Genomic DNA, 19,217 nt, shown 5'->3' with positions numbered 1-19,217 from the left:
CTTTTGTCGACTGAAGCACAGTGTGTCGCAGCAGCACAGGCAAGCCAGGAGCTACTTTGGCTAAGAGAACTGTTAGCGGACCTGGATCAGAAGCAGACAGATCTAACATAAACCTGCGAAGACAACTAAGGTTGCATTGCACTGTCGCAGACTGAGCGAGTCAACTCAAGAACCAAACACATTGATGTGAAGTATCATTTTCTAGGGGAGTTACAGTAACAGAGACAACTTGATCTACAGTACTGCGAATATAGTGGCAGACATATTTACAAAGCCCCTACCCGCAACCAGACACTTTGAACTGTTAAGGAAGATTGGTTTGACAGTTTCAGCCCCTCGCTGTTGAGAATGGGTGTTGGAACAGATGCAACAGCATTTACGTTTTAACTGTATGAGCCTATAATGGCCACAAGTTAGCACCACATAGAATTATTGGTACTATGTTCTGTTGTTATGCTGGTGTCTCGCTATTGTTTTTCTTCTCTTCCTCTTTACTCCAACATTTTGTTTTATTTTATTATCCTTTTGTATACCACAAGTTACAGTATGTTCACAAACTGCTGTGTGAAAGCTCCCTGAATGTGATCAGTAAAGGACCACATAGTCTAACATTTCTCGACTATCCTTCTGCTTTGTGATTTGGTACCGTGTTTCATATTGCCCACCTCGGTGTGCCCAAGGATTACAACCTGTCAGTAACCAACAGCGCAACATCCTCGCCACCAGAGGCTCTGGAGAAGACAAGGTTACTGCTTAGACTCTGTGCCTTGGCCCTTCTCAGGGCTCACACCACCTTCATGCAAGCCGTAGCAAACCCCAGTGGCCCTGTCTCCGCTAGTGGCCCTGTCTGGTTGCTGGTGTCTCGCTATTGTTTTTCTTCTCTTCCTTTTTACTCCACCATTTTGTTTTATTTTATTATTCTTTGGTATACCACAAGTAAAAGCATGCTCACAAACTGCTGTGTGGAAACTTCCTGAATGTGATCAGTAAAGGACCACATCATCTAACATTTGTCGACTATCCTTCTGCTTTGTGATTTGGTACTGTTTTTCATATTGCCCACCATGGTGTGCCCAAGGACTGCAACCTGGCAATAACCAACGACGCAACATCCTCACCACCAGAGGCTCTGGAGAAGACATGGTTACTGCTTGGACTCTGTGCCTTGGCCCTTCTCAGGGCTCACACCACCTTCATGCAAGCCGTAGCACCCCCTAGTGGCCCTGTCTGGAATGGATCTGGTCCAGGAATTTTTGTTAAAGCATCTCCCTTATAGAGCCCATTTTCCTCCTCAGGCCCCATAGCATCCACTATGACTAGGTTATGGCATTGCGTGTTGAGGCCTGGGAAGAAGACAGGGAGTCAGAAAACTGGCTACACGTTACTTTTGTACAATTCACTTCTTTTATTAGGCTTTATTAAAGAGCTTTATTAAATCGAATCCATTGTTTAGGAATGTGGGAAAACACTACCATTGTACTGCTTTCATTTTAATAGAAGGTCTACTTGAAAAATCTGTTTCAAAAGTCACTTTCCGCTCCCGAGCACCGTATACTTACTTACAAGACCTAAACCAAAAATATGTTCACTTTAAGGACATTAGTTTTAAGGGAAACATAGTAGCTGTCATTGTTGAAATAGCCTTCTAAAAGGTAACTTGCTATGCTGACCCTTTTGCATCTGTCACCAATCTGATACTCTGGTTCTAATAAGGATTTTTGAATTTACTTTGATTTTCTAAATCTGCATAACTTTTCAGAATGACTCAGAATGTGTTGATGACACTCATTTAGCAGGAACATGCAGTCTGTTCCAGAATGTCAGGGATGATAGCTTCTGCAATGCTATCACAATAGTTTTACCTAAGGTAATTGTTAGGGCTGATCCATGTTTGGTATGATTATTGTCTGAATAAAAATGGCTAACAAAGGACCATAATTAAAAGCACAACTAAACAGATATCATGAATGATTAAGGCACTTGTTGAAATATGTGTTTTATACATGAAAACATCTACACTTGAGTTATGCACTTATCTGTTAATAATAAAAGACTGCTTTATAAAATACGGTTTGAGGCATTAACATTTTCAAGCAAACTCCCCAAAATAATCTATTCAAGTAAATTTAATATTCTAAGCAAAGAAGGAGCTGATAATTTCCTAAATATTACATTTATCCTCTGCAGACTTTTATTACTGCTAATGCTCCTTTAATGCACATTAATTACCATACTCACAATAACGTAAAAATAGATCTCATGACAAGCACTCTAATATATCATGTGTTAAGCGTATGATAAATAGCTCATTGAGCATTTTTATATCAGAAAATACTCTCATGACAAAAGCTAACACTGCAGTATTTACTGAATAATTTAATTTTGTCATCCAGCCGAGTGCCTTTCAGAGCAATAAATTGATAAAGCCAAGTAACTTTTTTATAACTTAGGAGTGTTTGGGAGTTCTGTCCCTTTTTTCTACAAAATGACTACTGGAATACTTATTATAAACTATCTTGTTTTCAGAGTAGTTAGCAATTAACTTGCTAGAAATCCTTGGTTTTCAAGAACCATAAGTAGACAAGGAAATCATAGGACATAAAACAGTTGTTAGAAATATGTAGAAATAATGTTCACACTAAAGGTAAGCAATCATCACCAAAAATATAAATAAATAATTTACGTCTGATTTCTTGTCAGAATATTAAAAGTCCCCCTCATTCCCCTGTGTAGTGTCCTTTTTTGTTTTATTACCTTGCTCTTTTACTGTGTATTTCCTTATCTTATCACATATAATATTAGGCTGCAAAAGATCCATTGTGGGCAGCCTGAAGGATAAATGCAAACTTTCTTGTTTTCCTGTGACGTGTTTCTTTGTGTCCAATGACCATTCAGAGACGGGGTGTTTGTCAATTCAGAGACGATAGGGGCAGATGTCTCTACTGCTCTCACAGCTCAGAAAAGTCACTTTGTTATATATAGTTCCATTCATGGTTTTTATACTCTGCAGATATGCTGTACATCGTATAATGTGAAAACAACCCCTTATCTCTCTCATTTACTGCAAGCAGAACAATCCTTTCTCTAGCGTTATCAATGAACTCTGGACAAACCTAAAACTTTTCCCATACCCCCACTCTCAATAACCTTTGGTTCAATAACCTTTGCTATCAGTTCTTCTCTGCCGCTAATGACATCACAAAAAATAAGAAATCCTGGCCCCCTTCTATTGTGTCTGCTTGTGACTCCACTAAGTGTAAGGTTAGCTGAGGTTTGTAAGAAATATACACCATAAAATCAGTATAATAAACTTCAGCAAGCATAGGGGATTTCTCAGCTCACAGAATTGCCTCTCAAACACTGTATCAGCACATAGTTATTCCTGGATAGATGCATGCAGGCATCAAGGATTTTATTGGTGGTAGTCCCAGTCCTCTTTACTAGACAGAAAACTGCAGATCTAAAATTGAAATCTAAAACCAAAGTATTCTTTTTCAGTTCTGGAAAGAGTAGGAATTGTTAAAACATTTGTCAGCTTCTGTTGCCAATTGGGGAGATCACCCTTCACATCCTGTCTCATAGCTACAGCACATAGTAAAGGACAAATGTCAGATAAATCTCCTTTTAGTAATTTGTCACCTGAACATGTGTGTCAGTTGGTAGATTTCCTTCTTTTCCTGTTCTGGTTACATTTTTTTTCTTACTTTCAGTTCTAGTGACAATGGTTGCTGGGACAAAATAAAGAAAAGGTAGATGTAGACCTTCTCAGCAGAGACACAGACAAAAAGAAAAACTTGGAAAAAAATGAAAGAAAGAAAGTGGGGCTCTGGACCCAGTGTGATTTAAAGATTTAGGAATTGGTCCAAAGGTCCTGGATCTAAACTTTGGGAGAGAAGATCCTGGATGGTTGTACGAGATCCTTGGAATAAAAGCTTGTAGTAAAAAAAGGTAAAAGCACCATAACTTTTAACAACTTTACAAAAATGTATTTGTATGTTTTTTAGGAAAATTTAACATGTTTTAGTGGGTATAGGGAAAGGCAGCAACATGCTCCGATTGCTGGTTTACCACACTGAGCAGGCCACCGATGGTCTATCCTCAATGATATCTTTGTTTATCTAGATTACTTCCAGTTAAACATATAAGGTCCCAGGTATCATTCAACTGTTGGTACTGAAATATATTTAAACAAGTTTCAGTTAGGCTTTACCATACTGGGACTTTCTGAAACTGCAATGGAGAAAAAAGTACACCGTGTTTTTTTGGGGGGTTAATGCTCTATTAGTAAGCAGTTCACCCTAGTTGAAACTTTTAATTTAAGGTCATTTTTGTGATACATATTTTTGAATCAGTGCTACCTCATATAAAACTAAGTTTGGATATTTAAATACCTGTTGTGAAAAGTTTAATAACATCCAATATTTTGCAGAAACTAAGCTAATTAAAACAACTTGGCGCATTTTGTAGCTCTGCTTAGGTGTTTGAGTTTTCCATCTGTTCAGCTACAGCATAAATTCCCACCTAATCTATTTTATTTCTTTGATTTAGTGTAAGTTGAGTAGCACACAGTGCAGCTGCTAACTTCTGACAGTATAGAGAAATAGTAATATAGGTTTTAGAAAGATGTAGTTACATTTTTAAAAAGAAATATTTATTTATTTTCACCTTGGGTATTGCAGGGAACATCTGAATTTCTTGGAAAATAAAGACCCTCATCTTGCTTTGTATTAGTTGGGGGAATAGTATTCTACTATAGAAATAATATTCTATGGTGATAATGAGTTTAGGGTTAACCCCCAACCGCTAAGCCCGTAATTTCTCGCACTAAATATTTTTGCTCTTTTGGATAACCCCGTATTTTTTCGCCTACACTAAAATCCCCACTTACCTGGTCCCGCTGTGCTAATCCAGCGTCGGTTCCGTGTTCCAGCGTCGGGTCCATGTTCCAGCGTCGTCCTCCAGCGTCGGGTGTCCCTCTCCTTAAAAGAAAAAGCCGGCCGGCTTAGAGGAGAAAGCCAGCTGGCTTTCTTTTCTAAGCCAGCCGGCTTCCTCTCCCTCCTCTCCCTGTCCCTGTCCCTATCCCTGTGCCTGTCACTGTCCAGCGTCGATCGCTGGACAAAAAAAAATACTCACCTTCTCCCTCCGCTCCTCCGGACACGTCTTGTGTCTTCTGTGTTCAGCCGGCGAGTGCAGAGACGATCACCGGGGTTTCCCGGTGACGTCGCTGCGTGCGTCGGCGCGGGAGGGAGGCGGGGCGGCAAATTCAAAATTTTGCATTGAGTTCCTTTGTATTGAACTCAATACAAAAAAGCTGTATTGAGTTCAATACAAAGAAATCCTTATATAATATATATATAATTGTATTATATATATATTATATAAGCTACTGTACATTACATTTTACACTTTTTTTTTTTTAACTTTTTTTAGTTTTTTTTAAAGATTTTTTTTTTATGTTTTTTTTATGTTTTATAAAAAAAAAATTTAATTATTAAATTTATAAAATTTTGGACATATTTTGGTGAGTTATGCGGTAATTCGGTGAATTAGAGCCTACAATCCAAAATAAATTTCCATGCAAAAAATGTAACACTTTTTGCATGGAAGTTTGGAAAGAATTAGAATACCCGGCTCTTGCGTACGCGTCCCTCGGCGATTCCTGGTGATGCGCGTGCGTGCGCCCGTCGATGAGGGTCGTAGCGGAAAATTCAAATTTTTTGTATTGGATTTAATACAAAGTCCTGTATCCAATCCAATACAAAATAATAGAAAATATATTTATGTGGTTTTGTCTATAGGTATGTGACGGACACTAGGGAGGTGTTTTAGAAAAATATATTACTATACATTATACCGAATTATCGCATTTTCAGTATTTTTCATTTATTTATGTGTTCTTGTTTAAGCTGATTTTTGTGTTTTTCCTTTAATTTTATTAAAAGTTTTTTTTTTTTTTTACATGATTGTGTGTTTCAAACATTTTTTATATTCATGATATCTACTAGAACCCTATTCGGACATATTTCTGTAAGTTACAGGTCTACAATTTAAAAAAAAAAATTTCATGAAAACCTGTGACGCTTTTGGAACAGAAATCTAGAAATCAGTGTAACGCTCAGGTGGTTAAGGTTTTGTATCTTGGCTTTGTGGTCCATGAAGTCAGATTTCCTCCAACTTTATCCAGGGCCAAAGAAATAGTGTGGTTGAGTTGAGTAGAAACTTTATCTGGAGATGTTATTTTAGAGATGGTGGGGGTTAGGGACTTAAGACAGTTTGAGAATAGGCTGTGGTCAAGGTCTATAATGATTATAGAAGACGATTAACATTTTTCAAGGTTTTGTTATTTGAAACTGTAGTACACATTCAGTAATGCTACTGCAAATTATCAGCAGAAGGTCCAGAAGCTTGCAGGGTAGCAACTTTCGGATCCCAGGTATCACAGTCAATACACAGTCAATTCCTACTTGAATTTCTTTTTCCAAGTCAATGGTAATACACAACACATATTCAGTATGATAAAAATAGGCAATGTCCTTGCCTATCAACAAATGCTAGGCTGTAAAGATAGAAGCAAAGTTTGTTAGTTTAACATTTTTCTTACTATTTTATGAGTAACTTTTTAGCAACATAACTTCTATAGTCAAGTTACTGATATTTAGGCAGATTTTATAGATTCATGTTGCTTTTTTATAAGTTATTTAGTATTTATACCTACTACTGCTTTTACTTTCCGCAAAATGAATTTGTTTCTTACACTACAAGAATAACAAAGGTACAACAAAAGCATTCTCGATGAGGGCATAGAATATTTAAATACAAAGATCAATGTTTTAATTTTTTTGTTTTTTTGAAAACCAGCTGGATTGTAGAAAGGCTAAAGACCAAAAGCAGAAATTCAACAAAAGAAGGAATAGCATACCAAAGGGAATATTCTCTGCTGAATGAAAATTATGTTTGTAACTTTTCTGGTGTAAAATTGCTTAAAATTTCCAAATGTTTCTGACAAGCCTACTGTTGATATAGTTTATAGACACAGTTTGTAAATGAAATGAGAGCTTTGGGAGTTAATAGCTGAATGGTTCAGCTGTACTATATGAACTGGGGAATCAGCACTCCTTCCTTTGAGATATTTTAATTTCCTTTTATTTAGCATAATGCTTTTTCTCTTTTATCAGTATTTTTTAGAAACACCATTTTCAATTTGTATCTGATATATAGTAAACATTTTTATAGCAAAATGCACATTTAAACTATTATGGCACATTTTTGTACATCAAGACTTGTACTAAAGCTAAATTAGGTATTGGTGTAGGAATACTAGTGGAGGCTCAAGTAGACCTAGGCTCCTGGGGCTCATAGGGCGTACCAACCCATATCTAAATATTTTTTTTTATCATTTTATAGTGCACCTTTCAGTAGCTTTACAAGTCTGTGTAAATAAATTGCTAACATGAAAACAACATACAGAAACCGTACATATGTTCTAAAAGCCCAACTGTACAAACTATTGTTTCATCTTTGAGTCAGCATTTCAGTACAGCTAATTGTATAAAGTAAAGAAAATAATCGGAGTGTGGTTACACAATAGAGGAAAAAGCTTCTCTACCCCATCTCCATCTAACTTCGTTCCTTCCCTCTTTTACCTATCACCTGATTCCCATTTTTGTAACCCCTTATTTGCCTGACCTCCCCTCTTGATGGGTATATTTTTGCTGTTTGTTTTATTTCACCTGTTTTGTGTGGAAATAGTGTTAAGTGAAATAAACCCTTGATGCACTTAAAGCCTGCTGGCCCTGTTTCCTGCTTGAAACACCCCCCGTTGCTATGGGCGATCTCACATTTGGTGGAAGATGTGGGCAGCTTTATAAGCGGGTGTTTGGAAGGCCTGCATGGAGGAGATACTAAAACAGCTTGTTTTGGCCAATGCCAACCAGCAGCAGGCCAATGTGGAGCAAAAGCGTATTAACCAACAATTGCTGCTAGGTCTGGAAAAAGCGGAGGCCTGCCACAAGGAATTGTTGGAAATACAAGCATAGAGCTACCAACAACAATTAGATGCCATAAAACAGCAGATATTTTTACGGAAGCAGGCTGACGCCAAGAGTGGTGCTGGGCGTTCGCCAGTTTTTCGGATAAGCCAGTTGTTGAGAAATTAAAATTGAATTTAATTGAAAAAATTACTGCGGATGATGATCCTGAGGTGTTTTTGACCACATATGAAAGAACTACTGAGAAAGAAAGTTGGTCTAGGGAACAGTGAGCAGGATTAGTGGCCCCGCTATTATCTGGAGAGTCCCAAAAAGCCTATTATAACCTAGAGCCATCGGAAGCAAGCGACTATGTCCGCCTTAAGGCAGAAATACTGGCACGGCTGGGTGTCACCCTGGCTGTCCGGGCCCAATGGGTGTATAACTGGTCCTATCGAGCAAGAAAACCTCCCAGATCCCAGAAGTATGACCTGATTCATCTAACAAGGAAGTGGCTACAACCGGAGCTGTTGTCAGGACCGCAAATTGTGGAATGGGTAGTTATGGATACAAAAGTGGGTGAGCCATGGAGACCCGTTAACAGACGATAAGCTGGTGGACCTAGTGGAAAGGTACTTGGCTGTTGAGAACTTACTCACTTTCCACCCCAAGACCAGACCATCCCCAGCTGTGGCTAAGAGTGTACCAAGGGATGGGGTGGAGAGAGCGAGAAAAGGGGAGCTAAGGGTAATAGACCCACTCCAGTCAATGTATGGTGAGAGAGACTGGGAGCGCTAGCCCCCCAGGAGGGAACCAAACATGTTTTTTGTTATCGCTGCCAGGAAGAAGGACATATTGCTGCATATTGCCGTGTGGTGGATGAACCAATGACATATACTGTGCTTCCTGTCCTGTATGTCAGTTGTCTGCCCTAATGCCACATTTTTGTAGCCCTTTGGTTCCCCTCTCCATCATTGAGGTCCCGTTTGAGAGAATTGCCATGGATATATTTCGCCCATTGCTAAAGTCAGCTAGGGGCCATCAGTATATCCCAGTCATAATGGACTATGCTACTCGGTATCCTGAGGCGATTCCACCCTGAAATACCTCTGCTAAAACCATAGCCCGGGAGCTGTTCCAAGGTTTCTGGCGAGTAGGAGTGGCCAAAAAGGTACTTACTAATCAAGGAACTCCGTTTATTTCCTGGGTGACTAAAGAGATTTGTAAACTCTTAAAAGTGACACAGCTATGCACATCGGTGTATCACCCTCAAACAGACGGCTTAGTAGAACATGTTAACAAAACTTTAAAACAGATGCTGGGACTGTCCACTCCCCTATTTGATGTTTGCTATCCAGGAGGTACCCCAATCCTCAACCGGATTCTCTCCCTTTGAATTATTATATGGGAGGCACCCCAGCGGACTGTTAGATATTGCTAAGGAAACATGGGAAAGTGAAAGTTCACCTCATAGAAGTATCATCGAGCATGTTGAGCAAATGCCGGACAAAATTGCACAGGTAATGTCCTTGGTTAAAGAGCATCTGGCCCAAGCGCAGTTGGCGCAGCAGAAAATGTAGAACCGGGGTGCCAATATCCATACTCTTATCCCTGGGGATCGAGTTTTGGTACTAGTTCCCACTGTGGAAAGTAAATTCCTAGCCAAATGGCAGGGCCCCTATGAAGTAATGGAAAAACGAGTGACGTAAATCACAAGATTAGCCAACCTGGTAGGCGGAAACCAGAGCAAATTAATCATGTAAATTTGTTAAAACCATGGAAAGAAAGGGAAGCATTAACCGTGAGGACCACAGAGCTACCTGCTCGGTCTGACTTTGTAATCCCAGAAGTCTGGATACCAGACACCTTGTCAAAGAGTCAACAACAGGAATCAAGAGATTTTGTGCTACAAAATAAGGATATGTTCTACAACTTGCCTGGACGAGCATCCATGGCTACACATGATATTATCACCCTTCCAGGTGAAAGGGTAAGATTAAAACCCGAGACGAGAGGTAATATGTCAGGAAGTGAAAAAAATGCTTGAATTGGGGGTTATAGAAGAGTCCAATAGCGATTGGTCCAGCCCAATTGTGTTCGTTCCCAAACCAGATGGGAGCTGGAGATTCTGCAATGATTACCGTAAGCTGAATCAGATCACAAAGTTTGACACCTATCCTATGCCCCGGATAGACGAGTTGATTGATCGGTTGGGGAATGCTAGATACATGACCACCTTGGATCTTACCAAAAGATATTGGCAGATCGCCCAATCTGAGTCAGCTACGGAGAAAACTGCTTTTGTGACCCCTGATGGAGCATTCCAGTATCGAAATATGCCCTTTGAACTACAAAATGCTCCTGCTATATTCCAGCAGGTGATGGATAAAATACCCCAATAAAAATATGCTGTGGCCTACCTGGATGACATAATTATTCATGGTGCAGATTGGGGCTCACATTTAGTAAAGGTTCAGGCAGTGCTAAACGATCTAAGGAAAGCCGGGTTTTATTGCAAACCCTAAAAAGTGTGCTATTGGGCTGGAAGAAGCCAAATATCTGGGGTAAACCATTGGAAGAGGAATAATAAAGCCTCAGGAAAAGAAAGTAGAGGCCATCCAGAATTGGCCACGCCCAATTAATAAAAAGCAGGTTTGTGCTTTCCTAGGGATCGCCGGCTATTATAGGCGCATTATTCCTCACTTTGCATCCCAGGCCGTTCCCCTGACAAATCTGACAAAAGGGAAGGAATCGGTTTTGGTTAAATGGTCCCCAGAAGCAGAAGCTGCATTTGGGGTATTAAAGAAGGCTTTTTGTAGCGAGCCAGTGCTATATTCTCCTGACTTTCCTAAGGAGTTTGTGGTGCAGACGGATGTGTCCAAAGTCAGATTAGGAGCAGTGCTATCCCAGGTTCAAAATGGGGAAGAACACCCCATTGTTTACCTCAGTCGGAAGTTAAAGGCCCATGAGTTAAATTATGCTTCGATTGAAAAAGAATGTTTGCTTGTGAAGTGGGCTCTTGATTTATCTATGATTTATCTCAGGTTCATACTTACATTGCAGCCTGTGTCCCAACCCTAAGGTTGAAACAAGAGGGTGGGGGTATGTGACAGCTGGCCAAATAAATTACAGGGTTTCCTCCAGGATGAAAGGTACGTTTGCCCCAGATACAGGTTATATGCAGATTATTTTTCTGTTTAGTCAGTTTTCCTTTTACCTGAAGGTGAGGTTGGAAGTACCAGGCTTCTTGGCCAGGTGGGGTAGTTAAAGAGGCCTGGGTATTATCAGGCGTAACTGCCTCACCTGAAATGCATCCTGGAAATTAGGCTGGGGATATAAACTCCTGGCCTGCTTTTTCCTGTGGCTCTGTCTTGGCTGGTGAGCTGGGAGGAGGTCCAAGGTGAGCTGGGAGCTGGGAGCTGGGAGCTGGGAGCTGGGAGCTGGGAGCTGGGAGCTGGGAGCTGGGAGCTGGGAGCTGGGAGCTGGGAGCTGGGAGCTGGGAACTGGGAACTGGGAGTAAAGACACAGACTTTGTTGCAAAAGACATATGGTTAGGGCCTTAGAGTCCTGAACAACACTAGGTTGGGCTGGATTGCTAGTTAAGGGAACTAACACTGAGTTAGTGGCCAAGTGGCCTGGCTTTCTTTTTGCTTTTTGTTTTATTTTGCCTGTTTTGTTGTTTATCATTCTTGCTAGTTATGTATTGTGCCTCTGATCTCCCTCTGTTTCCCTATGTATTACTAACCCCATATAGGCCACTATTTCCTCCAAGAGTGGCATTTGGGCTACTTTATTTGTATTTCCACTGTTTGAGATATTTATTACCATATCTTTAGGTCATAAACTTGAGAACCTGATCAATTGCCCTGTATCTTTGGTTCTCCTCCACTCCTTTGCAACTTTATTGTACACTGCTATACTACTATCCTTTATTTTCCCTCTTTTTATGTCTAATCCCCACCCTTTGCCTTTTTTGTCCCTCCCTTCAATGTTTCTTTTGGGTGCTGAGTAATCCCCCCTTACTATGGCACATTTTAATTCTCCCACTGAATGCTCTATATTGTTGAATGAGTTTGGTGCAGCTGAAATATCAGCACTTTTATAAGAGATGCATTTTCGTACAAAACACAGCTTGACGTACCACAGTGTTAAAAAAGTCCTAACTGTGGGCAGTCCTGTGTTACAGAAATCTTACTACGCTTGATATATACAGTCATCCAAAACTGTAACGCTTTCATTGAAAAGTATGTCGACAACTCATTTCCATTTACTCATTTTATAATGAGAGAGGCATAAAACTTCCCTTTACTGTATATTTTTTAGTTTCAATCTTTGTTTCTTTATTTCCAAGTATTAAGCTCAGTTGCTGGTTTTTGTCACAGATTTTTAGTACCAAAAACATGTGTAGATCCTTCTGTTCCTTTCATTTTCTAATGCTGAAAAGTGTCACAAACACTAAAGCATCAACTAACTAGGAATGAATAAAATGTATTTTCATAAACATTTCTGCAAAAATGCACATTTTTTGAATGAATCTGTTTTTTTATGAAAATAATTTGACAAATTTACAAGTTAATTGCAAAGCCTCTGAACTTGTTTTTGTCACCAAAAATGCTGGCAGGTTAATGTATCACAAGTAAATTTTTCTTTGTGTGTATTTTTTTTTAGAACTCCAAGTGCAAATATTGTTTTTAAAACACATTTTAAGCCTCCTGTTAAAATGTCAAGATAATTGCACAGCCACATTTTGCTGACAAAAACAAAATACTTTTTAAAAGATTTTGGTGCCACTGGTAATTTGTTTTCCACATACCACCTACTTCCCTAGCAATGTTGGGGAGAGTTTGGAACAATAACCAACTTCAGGGTTGTGCAATTAACAAGTTAAATTTGTAAAGCCGTGTACATTGGTTTATTTTTATATTTTATTTGTTTTATTGGATCATTGTTCAGTGACCCAGAAGTACAAAAGTCCCAGCCAGAGGATGCTGGTAAGTTTAAAAGTAGTTGGCATATCCTTAAAAATATCGTCAAGCAACTAGACAGGACCACTTAATGTGTTCCAAGGTGTCATTTTAAAGGAGGGGGGCTGTGCACTGTTTTAGTTTTAATAAAAGAGCTTAATTGGCAATATCTAAAAAAAACTTAAGAAAGGGCATCTCTCAAGGTCCTAATAAATGAGCCAAACTCAAACTAGATCTGCTAATTAGTAAATACCCAATTTGTTGAAACCCTTTACTAAGACACCAAAAAAAATTGGAAGTGTTTAGCCCAGGGTAGAACTTAGGATTTCCCTAAAGCGAATTTTAAAGTTGGTCTTAATACAATTTCAAACTGACAGCATATATCTTAAGGACGAACATGACATCTTATCATCTGACCCCTATCAACATAGTTACATAATACCTTAGCTTAGCTCTTTAAATGTGAAAAAAATTATCCTAAACTAACAGATTACAGCTCTCACACTTCCTAACAGCTGCATATCCCAATGGTAGTTGGCACACATCATTGCACCATGTGCCTTCCACTCTGATAGCCTATACACTTTGCAACTTCTTTATTCTTTAGCTGGAGCTCAGTAAAATAGGGCAAAGCGGTTTAGGGGAGCGTGTGACTTTCATACAATTATTATTAATATTATTAATAATAATAATACTAATAAACAATATTTATATAGCGCCAGCGTATTACGCAGTGCTTTACATTAAAAGGGGTTGCAAGTGATAGACAAACGCAGACAGTGACACAGGAGGAGGGAAGGACCCTGCCCCAAACAGCTTACAATCCAAGAGGTGGGGAAGCAGCATACAATAGGAGGATATGGATTGGTGGGTGAGTATTGAGGGTTTTAGGAGATAGAAGATGGATAGGCAAGACGTGGTTAAACGGCTCTTTTAAAGGAGCAGAAAGTAGGAGTAAGCCGAATGGGATGTGCAAAACCATTTAAGAGAATCGGTGCAGCTCTAGAAAAGTAATGGAGCCATGTGTGTATTGAGGCTATGAGAGTGGAAGCCATAGTAGGTCAATGGAGGAGTGAAGAGAGCGGCTAGGGCTGTACTTTTCTATCAAGTCAGAATAGTAAGTGGAACAAGTAATGTGGAATTGAAGGCAAAGAAAAGAAGCTTAAATTTGATTCTAAGGTGAAATGGAAGTTGTGGGAAATGGAAGAGGAGTGGTGGGAAGGATGGATATGTCTGGCTGCAAAATTTTTTCAATAGATTGTAGAGAAGAAGAGGAGAGGAGGATGTTACAGTAGTCCAGATTAGAGATGATAAGATAGTAAGAGATATGGCAGGTCTTTTGGGTGTGTCCTGTGCGGACCTTTACAGAAATTTATAATCTATTTTGCATACTACTGACCTCTGCAATTCAGGTACTACTGACCTCTTACATGCTACTCTTATATGCTACTGATCACAGAACACTGGGTTATATACTGCTGACCTACCTAATTTCTACATACTTCCCACATACTACTACATACCACAGGTCTCCAGAAATGAATGTATACAGGATCTTGTTTTACAGGTTGCCTTTAGATTTGTTTCAACCCATAGTGACAGGATTACTTAATATAGGATAAATTAGAATTATGTGGAGATCTTTTGCCTGGTTTGGGCAATGCAGCTGTCCACAACCAATGTACATCAATTTATTTTCTTTAAATGCAAAAGTGGACCATGTCTTTTTATATTTGGATATATTAGCAATGTATTATGTTTTCTGTGTGTCTTTGGGTACTTCTTGTACTCAACATTTAGACTTGCAAATGCCTTCTGTTTAAGGAAAGCTCTGCTGTGTTTCTCACTAAGTGTGTGGGGCAGAACAGAGCATTTTGGATCCTTTTGGCTCACCTCACCACAAAATATCTTATTGTTTCACTTGCCCTTATTTAATAAAGCTCTCCAAGGCTGGAGGGGTCCAGACTCAGAACATGAATGTGTATCCCCTCACTTGGATGCAGCATCTTAGAAAGCTTTAATAAATTGTGCCCATTGTGTCTACATTGAATCCATGATTTCCACCCCACACACTACACTGATGATAGCTAACTAGTCTGAAACAACTTCATGCATTTTGCAATAAATGTCTTTATATGGAATGCATAGCTCTATAAATGGCTTTATCTGTGTTAGAAATTATTGGTGCAATTATGGTGCAGTTGGTTACAAGAGAGCATAAATAGATAATTTGCATACAGTAGCTCCATCCCCCATCCTATGGGGAATAAACCTCTTAAGTTTTTACTGATGATTGCAAGGGAGACCTGTAGAAATATACTGTTTGAAGAAGGCTTTCACTAATTAAGTGAGTGAATTTTGCTTCCTTTAAGTCTACCTTACCAAAAATGTTTTTTCTATAATCCAAAATTATAACAAATTAAGCAGTTCCTCATATATTGGCATGTAAACTATGGAAGGATGACTGTGTGTTCCACTCTGATGAAAAACTTTATGTAAAAAACGTTATTATCTAAATAACATCAGTAGTGCATAAAACCTCTAGGGGGTCTATGTATATAGCAGTGAATGAGGCATTCACCAAACATACTGTGGTGAAGAGTTCACACTAACTATGATAGTGTAATATTTTGGCCTATTACCTACTCATTTTGTAATATACCATAATGAACTGTTCTTAGATATTGCCAATCTAAACATAAGCTGAGTTCTATTGAAATGTTTCTAAATGTTGTTTCTTCTGAAATACTTGTAAAATTTCTGTGGGAATTGTGACATAGCTTTCATCAGCAAAACATCACCCTATACCTTCATGAAATGAGCAAATTTACTTCTACACCTTGTCATTTTTTCTCAAAGTATAATGCATTATTAATGCTGCCTGAAAGTGCTGATGATACTTGTGTGGGGCTAACACTTGACATCACATGTAAGTAGCATAAATCACTATTATTCACACATGTAACTACATACATCTGTTAAAAAAAGCCCATACGTTTTTGTAGCTGTTCTATGTAAATTTATTTTCTCTCTTTAGGCTTTTGTATTAACTAGGTTAAATAAATGCAGTAGCCTACATTTATTTAATTTTCCTGCAAACAGTGTTTTATATATAGTATGTTTTGTCCCTAGCCCAATTTAAAATAAATATTGAGATATTAAATGTAGTTGATGCTGCAAAATATGAATTTAAACTTTCCCCATTATAGCAACATTCAGCATGTTAGAGAGCTATAAAAAGATGTGAGAAATAAAATGCTAATAATGACATTTTCCTTGACATAAAATAATAATAAAAAAGCAAACCACAGCAGAAAAATGTAACGCATGTGACAATCTATAATGTTCCACTAGTATTATACTTAAACAAGAGAAAATAATGTAAAAACCTTAAACGCGTCCCTACCAAATATATTCTGTCAGTAGTCTGTCATGTAACATTTACATTAACGTGTGAAAGTCAGTATAACAGGATGGCTCATTATTTTTGCTTACAAGACCTCATTAGCTAGAGAGTGAGCACAGTGGTAGGTGGCACAGAATAAAAGAGAAAGATGTGGACAGGTAGGACAAAATTCTAATGATGGACACAAAAATCCAACCCTGCAAAATATAGTCCCTCCTAGAGGAACACAGTGGGTGGTAATTAAAAGAGCAGAATAAAATAAAACTCACCCTGAAGATATGTATAAAGGATAGATAGATAGATAGATAGATAGATAGATAGATAGATAGATAGATAGATAGATAGTTAAATGGAACATGATCTTCACCAAATGAGTGTTAACTAAGTATACATTTACTGAAAGGACTAATATAGAAAAAAATATAAATGACACTAAAGATGTATTTAAAGAATGTACATTAGGCTGAGCGCTATTATTGAACATTTGTTGCTGTCTCTGTACATTTACTAGTAAAGTTGACTTCAACTGTAAAATGATGATTATATGTGATGACTTAAACCTTATAGGTATGTTCCTAGAAACAGTCCAAAATCATAAAATGAATACTTTAGCCCGGCCTTTCTCAAACTTTTTTACATAGGAGAGCCCTTGAAATGTCTTTCAAGTTGATGTCTTTCATGGAATCCACGCCACAATTACTATATCAACAGTTCACAGTAAATTAGTGTGGTGGGGATAAGAAGAATGTCTCTTACTAGGGTACCACTGCTTTAGCCCCTGGTGCACAACAGCTCAGATTTATATATTTAATGTTTTTTTATGTTTTTTATAGATAAATGTTCTTCTTATCCACCAACTTTTTAAAACTTTTATCAATTTTTTTTTCAACAAAAGATGAAAAGGGATTGCTAGCTTGCTTAAATGTCTGTGCATCAAGGAGGGCAGGTCTATTACTAAACAAGGGAAAACATATAATGGTAGAGTGAGATTCTTCATCAACATTTTAGGAAGCCCATTGTTCACATTTCATAGCAGAAGGTGTACAACATATCCCACACTTCAAACATCACACCTTGATTTCAACAACTTGTTACTAACTCTGTTGAGCACCTATCTGAAAAGGAACATTTATGTATTTCCTCGCAGAAGGCCTTTTGGGTTTACATAAAACAAGTCACCAGATCTAGCCAACTTTACCCCAAGTTCCTAAAAACTAACTCAGTGTGTTCTTTCAACTTCTGCCAACCCTTGTTTTCTGCAGTTGTCCACACTACCTCATCCAGATATACTTTGTGTTTCAAATGGAGCAACTGAGGTCCACACAATTTAATTTCTCAAACGTATAAATTTATTTTATACGAAACATTTTTTTGTAAATTTTAAAACACCTTAACATTTAGGTATCATACTTGCCATAGCAATATAACCATAGTCAAGAAAAGGAACACTCTTTTTTACAATCTGAATGGAGGAACATACTGTGCATCTTCTCTCCTTGACTCAACTCAAGGCGGAACATTACCTTACTTTTCATTTTAATTACATTTTCTGCTGTACCTATTGACCTGGTGCCAAAACCAGTACATTATTGGGTGATCTGGTTGTTGCACATACACTAAGTTTGTTTTTCTTTGTAGTATCCACATTTCTACTGAGGAAGTAGTTATGTTTGACTGTGAAATGCATTAGGTTCTACAGTTTCAAATCCACCTGGCCTCATGATCAAAGGTGTTTTCTGTGTATATAACCAGATTGATGATTTGGTTATTTAATTGAGCTTCTGCCTTATGGCAGGTAAATTGTTTGCAATTAACAGAACTATTAGTCGTTTTTAAGATACTTGACCATTTAAAATGCTTGGTGCATGATTTATACTTTTGAATATTACAGTTCCATGTTGGTTCCATATATTGATTTCTATCCATTTATAGTCCTTATTCTAAAAATCTATTATTGATGATGAGAAATCAAATCTATATATATATATATATATATATATATATATATATATATATGTATATAAATAGTGCTTGTTCCTTGCAACCTTGCATATATGTGGTAACACTTACATTTTTCCTTGGTCATGAGTCTGTTGGATAAGTTTTCAGATCAAAAAGTACTGTAATTTACAAGTATAAGATGTATAACACCTTGCAAATTTTGTGTCTATTATTCACCATTTTAAAAAGCAACTCATCAGACCACATGTAAACATAGTTTTACCAGGTCAACCAAGACTCTACGACTTGAGAATAGTCAGGCCACAGACACACTTCAGACTGGCTTCATCATTTTACCATTTCCATATTATCAACAGCCCAGTAGATCTCCATAAATGTGACACATGGCCAGAGGTAAATATATAAAAACACATTTCAGAGGGATAAATACAGTTTAAATAGACCCATTTCTCTGTTTATATATAGGAAAAAGATAATGTATGTATATATATATATATATATATATATATATATATATAGTCCCGGGGTTACATAGGAGATAGGGACTGTAGGTTTGTTCTTAAGTTGAATTTATGTTTATAATAATGTAAGTTGGAACTTGTACATTATTTTAATAAATGCAATTGGGACAGATGTGTCAGCATGGTGTCTGTTATTGTATAAAATCCTCACTGTGAGTTAATCACAAAACAAAGCAAAAAAAAAAATAGACATTCAATAACTTCTGGAGCAAGCTGTGCTTTGAAATGCAAAAAGAAAGAGCTGCAGAGTTTGTCATTACAGTTTTAAGATGTTACAGATCAGCTCAGCTCTTTAGATCCCCCACAACTTCAGCTGTGTTTAGGAAAAGATTTCTTACCACCCTTTCCCCCCATCAAACCTTCATCCTGCACAGCAGGGAAGCACGGTTCGTATCTA

Source organism: Pyxicephalus adspersus, chromosome 5, assembly GCF_032062135.1.
Source record: "Pyxicephalus adspersus chromosome 5, UCB_Pads_2.0, whole genome shotgun sequence".
Lineage (NCBI taxonomy): Eukaryota > Metazoa > Chordata > Amphibia > Anura > Pyxicephalidae > Pyxicephalus > Pyxicephalus adspersus.
Note: the sequence above shows the minus strand (reverse complement) of the source record.